Source organism: Suncus etruscus, chromosome 15, assembly GCF_024139225.1.
Source record: "Suncus etruscus isolate mSunEtr1 chromosome 15, mSunEtr1.pri.cur, whole genome shotgun sequence".
NCBI classification, from domain to species: domain Eukaryota; kingdom Metazoa; phylum Chordata; class Mammalia; order Eulipotyphla; family Soricidae; genus Suncus; species Suncus etruscus.
In genome coordinates this window covers 59080867-59089621 of record NC_064862.1, presented here as the reverse complement: position 1 = coordinate 59089621, position 8755 = coordinate 59080867, and positions in this window count along the sequence as shown.

The following is an 8755-nucleotide window of genomic DNA, read 5'->3' as shown; positions in this document are numbered from 1 at the left end:
ACCCCGAGCCTGCCAGGAGTAACTGCTAAATGCTGCCAGTTTGGCCCCAAACCACAAACAAAAAATGGAGTGTTTGGGGCCAAAGCAGTATCACAGTGAGTAAGACTTACACAATGGGTTCACCTTGCATGTTGTGGGCCTGGGTTTGAACCCTAACATCCAATATGGTCCCTCAAGCCTGCCAGGAGTGATTTCTGAGGGCAGAGCCAGGAGTAAACTGCTCCCTTGTGTGGCTCTAAAGCAAAAACAAGATTTCCGTGATGTAGTACTGCATGTGCCAGACAAACACCACCAGGGGTCACTCCTGAGCTTTGATTCAGAGCCAGGAAATTAAGAGCCCGTGAGTGTTTATGGTGTGTTTTTAGTCCTTGCTTCTCCTTCTCCACAGAAAAACTTCTGATACTAAATGCCATGCTGCTGTTAAGATGAGAAGACTTTCTAGTTCCTGCTTTGGTGTTGAGCATGGACAGCACCAAAAGTACTTTGCAAATAAGCATAGGTTGCAGAGTACTTGCATTTACAGAAAACGGGAGTCGAGGGCCAGGGAGGGGAGGGAGTCCAGTAGTGGTCAGATGTGGGCTTGGCATGCAGAGCACCCTGACATATGAGCCATGTGCTTGACGTTGTCCACTAATCTTCTGGCTACTGCCTCGTGTTCCTTGGAGACCCCAGAGCAGCTAAGTGACTGGCTCCAGGCACCTGAGAGTCTGAGGATTGAACTAGTTGGGTGTGGCCCCTCAATCCCTTAGCCCCATTCTCACTCAGGGATCTGAGACAGGAAACAATGTCAGAAGGGAGTTTTCTTAAGATGGTTACTATTTGGGCCCGGAGAGATAGCACAGCGGCATTTGCCTTGCAAGCAGCCGATCCAGGACCAAAGGTGGTTGGTTCGAATCCCGGTGTTCCATATGGTCCCCCGTGCCTGCCAGGAGCTATTTCTGAGCAGACAACCAGGAGTAACCCCTGAGCACCGCCGGGTGTGACCCAAAAACAAAACAATGAAAAAAAAAGATGGTTAATATTTTAGGCTTTAGACAATAACTTTGTTTTGATTTTGGGCCACACCTGGTGACACTTGGGTTACTCCTGGCTATGTGCTCAGAAATTGCTCCTGGCTTGAGCCATATGGAATGCTGGGGGATTGAATTGTGATCTGCATCCTGTGTCAGCTGTGTGTAGGCAAATGCCCTATCGCTTGTGCCACTGCTCAGGCTGCTAGACAAGAACTATTTTTTTTGGGGGGGATTTTGGGCTATACCCGTGCCGCGCATGGGTTACTCCTGACTCTGCTCTCAGAAATTGCACCTGGCAAACTTGGGACCATATGGGATGCTGGGGATGAAACCCGGGCCCCTCCCGGGTCAGCTGTTTGCAAGGCAAACACCGTACTTCTGTGGTATAATTCTTGTCCCTAGACAATGACTTATAAAAATTTTTGAGAGTGGGGTGGTTTGGGCCATATCTAACAAAACAGTGTTAAGACTTCTGGCTTTTGTGCTGGTGATATTTGGGGTGCCAGGAATTGAAAACTCAGGTATGTTGCATGCAAGGCAGAGACACCCCACTATTTTGTCAGCCCACCCAACAGCCCCTCTTTTTATTTTTATTTTTGCACCACACCTGGAGTTGCTTGGGTTACTCCTGCCTCTGCTCTCAGAAATTCTGGCAGGCTTGGGATCATATGGGATAGCCTGGTATGCATGTACAAAGCAACTGCCCTACCACTCTTATTGCTCTGGCCCCTTTTTGACCCCTTAAACTATTTACTTCAGAGAAGCCTTCAGAATTTGAAGTCACAGATATAATACCCTGTAAGGCAAGCACATCTGTGGCTCATGGCTTTAAATTTTTTCCCCCTTACTATTTTTCTCTCAGTGGTGTGGTAGGGAGAGCTGAGCCCAAAAGCCGTGGTGCTTGAAAATTGCAAAGTTGCTTCCAGCTGGTGGATCCTTCTCCCCAGATTCATCTACTTCTTGGGTTGGTTTGTACCTCACCTAGTAAGGTTCTGCTGTTAGAAGGTGGCTGGCCCATAGTCAGGTCCTGGAAAACCTAGAGCTGGAGCATAGGTATAGTGGATAGGGCATCTGCCTTGCGTACAGTCAATCTGTATGCAATGTCAATTGCCATCCCATTTGGTCTCCCAAGCCTGCCTTGGTTGTGATCCCTGAGCATTACTAGGTGGCTCTACCCTTGTACCTGATCCCTGCACTTCCCTACTCACAAAATAAGGTTTAATATCTTTTGGGGTAAACTTCCTAGCAAAGAATCCTGGGAGGTGAGGCACTCATAATTTACTAGTAGAGTGAATGGTTCAGTGCTTAAGACACAGTGATGGGGGCTGGTACAGCGGTAGGGCATTTGCCTTGCATGCCGTTGATCAGGCAGTGGTTCAAATCCTGGCATCCCATATGGTCTCCCTTGTCTGCCAGGATCAATTTCTGAGCGCAGAGCCTGGAGTAAACCCTGAGTACTGCCGGGTATAACAAAACAATAGACACATTGATGGGGTGCCTCTTGACAATTGGGTCCACCAGGTTCACACCTGGCAGTGCTGGGGGCTTCCTGACTTAGACCTGGCAGCTCAAGGACAGTACTTCAAGAATTAAAGCACTTGCTTTGGGTGTTGCTGACTTCTGTTCAATTCCTGGTTATCACATTCAACCCAGAGAACTCTTGAAGTGGCCTCCAAACACAATTTATAACAGGCAGAATGCCTATGGTTATTTATTTTTTGGGGAAGGGATGTGGTTTTGGGAGTTGAACCTAGGGTTCCGTGGGCATGCAAGACATGCAGTCCTGGGCATTGAACTATATTTCCAAGTAGTTTTTCCTTTGGGATTATACCTGATGGTGGTACTTGGATTATTTCTTATTTATTTATTTTTGGTTTTGGGTCACACCTGGCAGTGCTCAGGGGTTACTCCTGGCTCTATGCTCAGAAATCACTCCTGGCAGGCTCGGGGGACCATATGGGATGCTGAGATTCGAACCACTGTCCTGCATGCAAGGCAAAATGCCCTACCTCCATTGTATCTCAGGCTCCTACTTGGGTTATTTCTGGCTTCGTTCATAGGCATGACCCTTGTCAGTACTCAGGGGTCCTAATGTAGTGAAGGCAATCTGGCCACCTGGAAGGCAAGTGCCTTGTATAATCTCTGGCCTCAATTTACTAAGTTTAATTTAAACATTGCCTTTAAATAGGGTCAGTTGACCAGTGGTTAGTGCCATATTTGAAGAGAGGAAATATTAGTTCTGAAAACTGATGCCTGATCATCAAAAAAAATGTTTTTTTGGGGCCACGCCCGGCGGTGCTCAGGGGTTACTCCTGGCTATCTGCTCAGAAATAGCTCCTGGCAGGCACAGGGGACCATATGGGACACCGGGATTCGAACCAACCACCTTTGGTCCTGGATCGGCTGCTTGCAAGGCAAACACCACTGTGCTATCTCTCCGGGCCCTCATCAAAAAATTTTTGATGTGCCAGAACCACACAATGGAATCTAGGGCTGCACATTATTTATATATATATGTATATATACATGTATTTATATATGTAGAGTATATATTTTGTTTTTGTTTTTGGTTCACACCCTGCAGCGCTTAGGGGTTACTCCTGGCTCTATGTTCAGAAATTGGCTCCTGGCAGGCCCAGGGGACCATATGGGATGCCGGGATTCGAACCACCGTCCTTCTGCATTCGAGGCAAATGCCTTACCTCCATGCTATCAGGCCCCCAGAGCATATATTTTACCTAAGAGCCATCTTCACACCCAGGACTTTTGCATGAGTCCTTTTGCATCTTGTTGAGTCCTTTGTATTTCTTATTAAGGAAACTACATTTTGAAGTACTAGATTCTGGGTACCTTGCCCCCCCTTTTTTTTTTTTTTGGTTTTTGGGTCACACCCGGCGGTGCTCAGGGGTTACTCCTGGCTGTCTGCTCAGAAATAGCTCCTGGCAGGCACGGGAGACCATATGGGATACCGGGATTCGAACCAACCACCTTTGGTCCTGGATCGGCTGCTTGCAAGGCAAACACCACTGTGCTATCTCTCCGGGCCCGCCCTTTTGTTTTTGATTTGGAGGCCATACCTATCAGTGATGCTCAGGGGCTGTTCTGGATGTTGTGCTTGGAGGTGGCTGTATCAAACCTGGGGTTCCTGCAGACAAAGCATGCGCCGCAGAGCCGTGAGCTAACTTTGTTCTTGATCTGAGGTTTCGACTGGTGAGGGAAGGGGCTTGTGGGAGGAAAGGTGTGTGCTGCAGATACTTGCCTTAGCCTGTCTTCTTAAAAATCAGTTCAGCTTTTCTCCATCATATGAGGAAGCTTGGAGATAAAGGATGGATATGAACTCATTGGTGAATTGATTGGCCAAAATTACAGTCTATTTTTAAACTTTAGAGAGTGACAGCATTTATCATTCGCTGAGTCAGTCTTAGTCATGCACATGGATTTTGTAACCGAATTTTCCTATACACCTATGCTAATGGCTGAAAATGTGGGTGTCACATCTGCAATTTTTCTTTGTCTTCTTTTGAGCCACAACTAGTGGTGTTCAGGACTTGTTCCTGTCTCTGAGCTCAAGGATCATTTCAGTGAGGCTCTGAGGACCTTATGTGGTGCTGTAGATCAAACCCAAGTCAGGTGCATGCAAGGCAAGTGTACTGTCTGGTCACTGCAGTCTTTTCTTTCTTCTAGTCTGCTACTGAGGTGTCTTATCATGGGCTCTCAGTACTTGATAAGCCTCTTATTTATTTATTTATTTATTTATTTATTTATTTTGGTTTTTGGGTCACACCCACCAGCGCTCTGGCTCTATGCTCAGAAATCGCTTCTGGCAGGCTCGGGGGATCATATGGGATGCCAGGATTCGAACCACCATCCTTCTGCATGCAAGGTGAACACCCTATCTCCATGCTATCTCTCTGGCCCCATTGATAAGGCTCTTTTGCTTCGTCAGCTTATTTTGGGGTAGTTTTCCTAAAGGTTATTTTTTAATCTACCTCATGGAAATAAATGTTCATGATAGTGGCATATGAGCAAATAGTCTTGAAGGTTCTGCCAACATTACATATGTATTTATAATAATAAACACAGGTTTATTATTTGTGCCAGATCCAGTGATGCATGGGGACTGTACTGGTTTGGTGCTCAGGTCATTCCCATTGATGCTGGGAGACTGGCTATACATCCATGTATATAAAGCTGGCATTCAGCCTATTTAGCTATCTCTGACCCTTGTTGCCTAATTTGACTTCAGGACTTGTAGAAATCTAAGCCCCTCGGTCCTGGGGTGGAAGTTCTAATTAGCTTTGAACTTTTGATTTATCTTGAGGCAAGCACAGATGAGAAGTACTATTTCCTGAGCAGGAGTTGGTTTGGAAGTAATACTCTGTTGATGTGCTTTCAGGGGTTTGCTTACAGTTTTGTCTGAGGATAGCAGTGAGGAGACCTGACCTTGTAATTCATTCAGTATGTTGAATTTGGAAGTGGAGTGGGTATGGGGTAAAAAGCTTTTGAAAAAACATTTTTTTAAGGGGCCAGAGAGATAGCACAACAGTAGGGTGTTTGCCTTGCATGTGGCCTCACCTGGGACAGACCCGGGTTCAATTGCCAGCATCCCATATGGTCCCCTGAGCCTGCCAGGAGTGATATCTGAGTGCAGAGCCAGGAGTAATTCCTGAGTGCCACTAGGTGTGACCCCCCCCAATGGGTGTGGCCCCCAAAAAACAAAACAAAACAAAACAAAACAAAAAAAAGAAGAAAGACAGTTGAATGTAAGTCAGGAGAAAACCAGCAAAATCTGATTTATATATAAAACATGTTTGAATATATTTGGGAGGTATATCCTGTGGGATTTGTGGACTTAATGCTTGGATTGTGCTGTGGGGAACAGCTGGTACTAGAATTAAAACTGAGATTTTGACATGCAAAGTTTGCACACTGGCTTTTTGGGCTATCTCCTAGAAGTTCTTGCGTCCTGGTTTAGATTGCTACTTTTCAGTGTTGATAGGGTTTGGAAATGACTGACAGGTCTGGAGAGCATGCTTTTCATGTGCGATTCCTGAGTTTGACACCCAGCATTGTATCGTTCCCCCCCCCAAAAAAAATCAGGATGATAAATGGAATACAACTTCAGTTTTGGAAATGCAAGAACATACTAGGTGGCACATCTCAGGGATTAAATACAACTATGAAACTCAGCAGTAGAGCTCTTGCTTTGCATGCTTTGAGTTGTTGGGTTTTACCCTTGGCACCACACACACAGACACACACAAACCCCCAAAACAACAGATAGAATTTAAGAAGACTAACATTTTCTGGCATATAAGATGACTTTTTTTTTTTTTTTTTTTTGGTCACATCTGTCAGCATTCAGGGGTTACTCCTGGCTCTATGCTCAGAAATCGCTCCTGGCAGGCACTGGGGATCATATGGGATGCCGGGATTCGAACCACCATCCTTCTGCATGAAAGGCAAACACCCTACCTCCATGCTATCTCACCAGCCCCCATAAGACGACTTTTGAAATGAAAAAAAGTCAACCGAAAATTGGGGGCCATCTTATATGCCTGGTCATCTTATACGCCAGAAAATACGGTAATAGTAGGTTAAAGATGGAATTAGTAGCATTAGCATTTTATAGGGTAACTAAATGGTGAGCTCAGAGAATGCTGAGTTAGTGAGACGAGAAAGTTTAAAGAAATGTGAGGCAAGAGAGATGTGTTCAGAGAGAATTTTCTATCAGTTTGGAATGAGGTATTGCTCTTTGCAGGAAACTAGGAGTCAGTCCCAGTGGGGGGCGTTCCAGGTCCATTGCCTTTCCTTGCAGAAAAGAATTTCAGGAGGTGGAGAAATAGTGAAGAAAAAGTTTTCATTGAAAGACATTTTAAGATATGTGAGGAGAGGGGAGATAGAGTATGGGCTTTTCCAGAAGAAACCTGTCCCTTGGTTGCATAAGAAGCAGCCCCATGTGACTAGCCTTGACTCTTCATCTCTGCTCCTTGTTAGCTTTTTCTTATAGTGAGCCACTTATTTCTTTCTGTTATTAATGAGTAGTAGGTTTGAACGGAAATATTCCTGTCAACATTACTGTACTTGTATTTCTATTATCTTCTAGAACTGTGTATTTTGTTTTTTTTTTTTTTTGTTTTTGGGCCAAACTTGGTGATGCTCAGGGGTTACTCCTGGCTATGTGCTCAGAAATTGATCCTGGCTTGGGGAACATGGGATGCTGGGGATCGAATATAGGTCTGTCCTGAATCAGCTGTGTGCAAGGCAAACAACCTACTAACTGTGCTATTGCTCCGGCCCCTAGAACTGTAGTTTTTTTTTTTTTTTCTTTAAAAGATTTTTTTGGGCCCAGAGAGATAGCACAGCGGCATTTGCCTTGCAAGCAGCCGATCCAGGACCAAAGGTGGTTGGTTCGAATCCCGGTGTCCCATATGGTCCCCTGTGCCTGCCAGGAGCTATTTCTGAGCAGACAGCCAGGAGTAACCCCTGAGCAACGCCGGGTGTGGCCCCAAAACAAAAAAAAAAAAAGATTTTGTGATTCTAGGGCTGGAGTTTGATAGCATAGTAGATTTTGCACATGGCTGACTTAAGTTCCATTCCCTACATCCCTTATAGTCCCATTAATCCTCCAGAAGTGATTTTTTGTTTTGTTTTGTTTTGTTTTTTTTTGAGTCACACCCGGCAGCACTCAGGGGTTACTCCTGGCTCTACGTTCAGAAATCACTCCTGGCAGGCTTGGGGGACCAAATGGGATGCTGGGATTCGAACCACCAACCTTCTGTATGCTAGGCGAATGCCTTATCTCCATGCTATCTTTCCGGCCCCCAGAAATGTTTTCTGAGTGCAGTGCCAGGAGTAACCCCAGAGCATTTTCGGGTGTAGCCCCAAGACAACCCCTTCAAACAAAGAAACAAACCCTTTGCAAACAAACCCTAATAAAAACATTTTGCAACCTCACTCATGTATTTTATTTATTGGCCATATGGGGTGTTGTAGATTAAACCCAAAAGCGTCCTGCCCACTGTACTAGCTCTTTGACTCAAGATCAGTGTTTCTCCCCACATGGAGGTATTCAAAGTCCTGTACAGCTTTGTTCTTTGTGGACTGATGCATCATTGTGAAGGGCTGTCACCTTGCTACCCTTCTACCCTCCTGGGTAGGATGCTCAACTACTTTGGGACTTGCTTACTGCTTTGTATAACCTCCATCTTGGTCCTAACACCTAACACCTGACAAGGCCAGAAACAATTGGAATGCATGGTGGACTCTTATTCCATAACTAGCTTCTGGAAAGCTTTCTCCACTCCCATAATAATTAATGCATTTAGATGAATTGGGAGTAGGAAAGTTCACACAAATTACAGGGAGAGCACAAGGCTTATGGACTATTTTGAGCACATGCATGGAAGTGATGGTGTGCTCTCCTGATTGAAGAAGGAATGATCTTGAGATTAAACCCCATCAATTAGCTTTGCCCCCAGTTAGATATTGTGATCTTGCAGATCATGTGGTTCCTGGACCCATAGTGTTCAGTGGTTCTACACTATTCGCATCATCTTTAGCCTTGCTCAGAATCACACGCTTGCCAAACCCAACTAAGCTGACTGGAAACCGTTAGTGAAGAAACCAACATTTGCTATAGACAACGTGGCAGGCCCCATTTATAGACTTCAGGATGAAATCCTCATCAGGTTTGTCCCCATAGATGGAGGTGCTGCCAGTGCTGTTATGGACAGTGACCC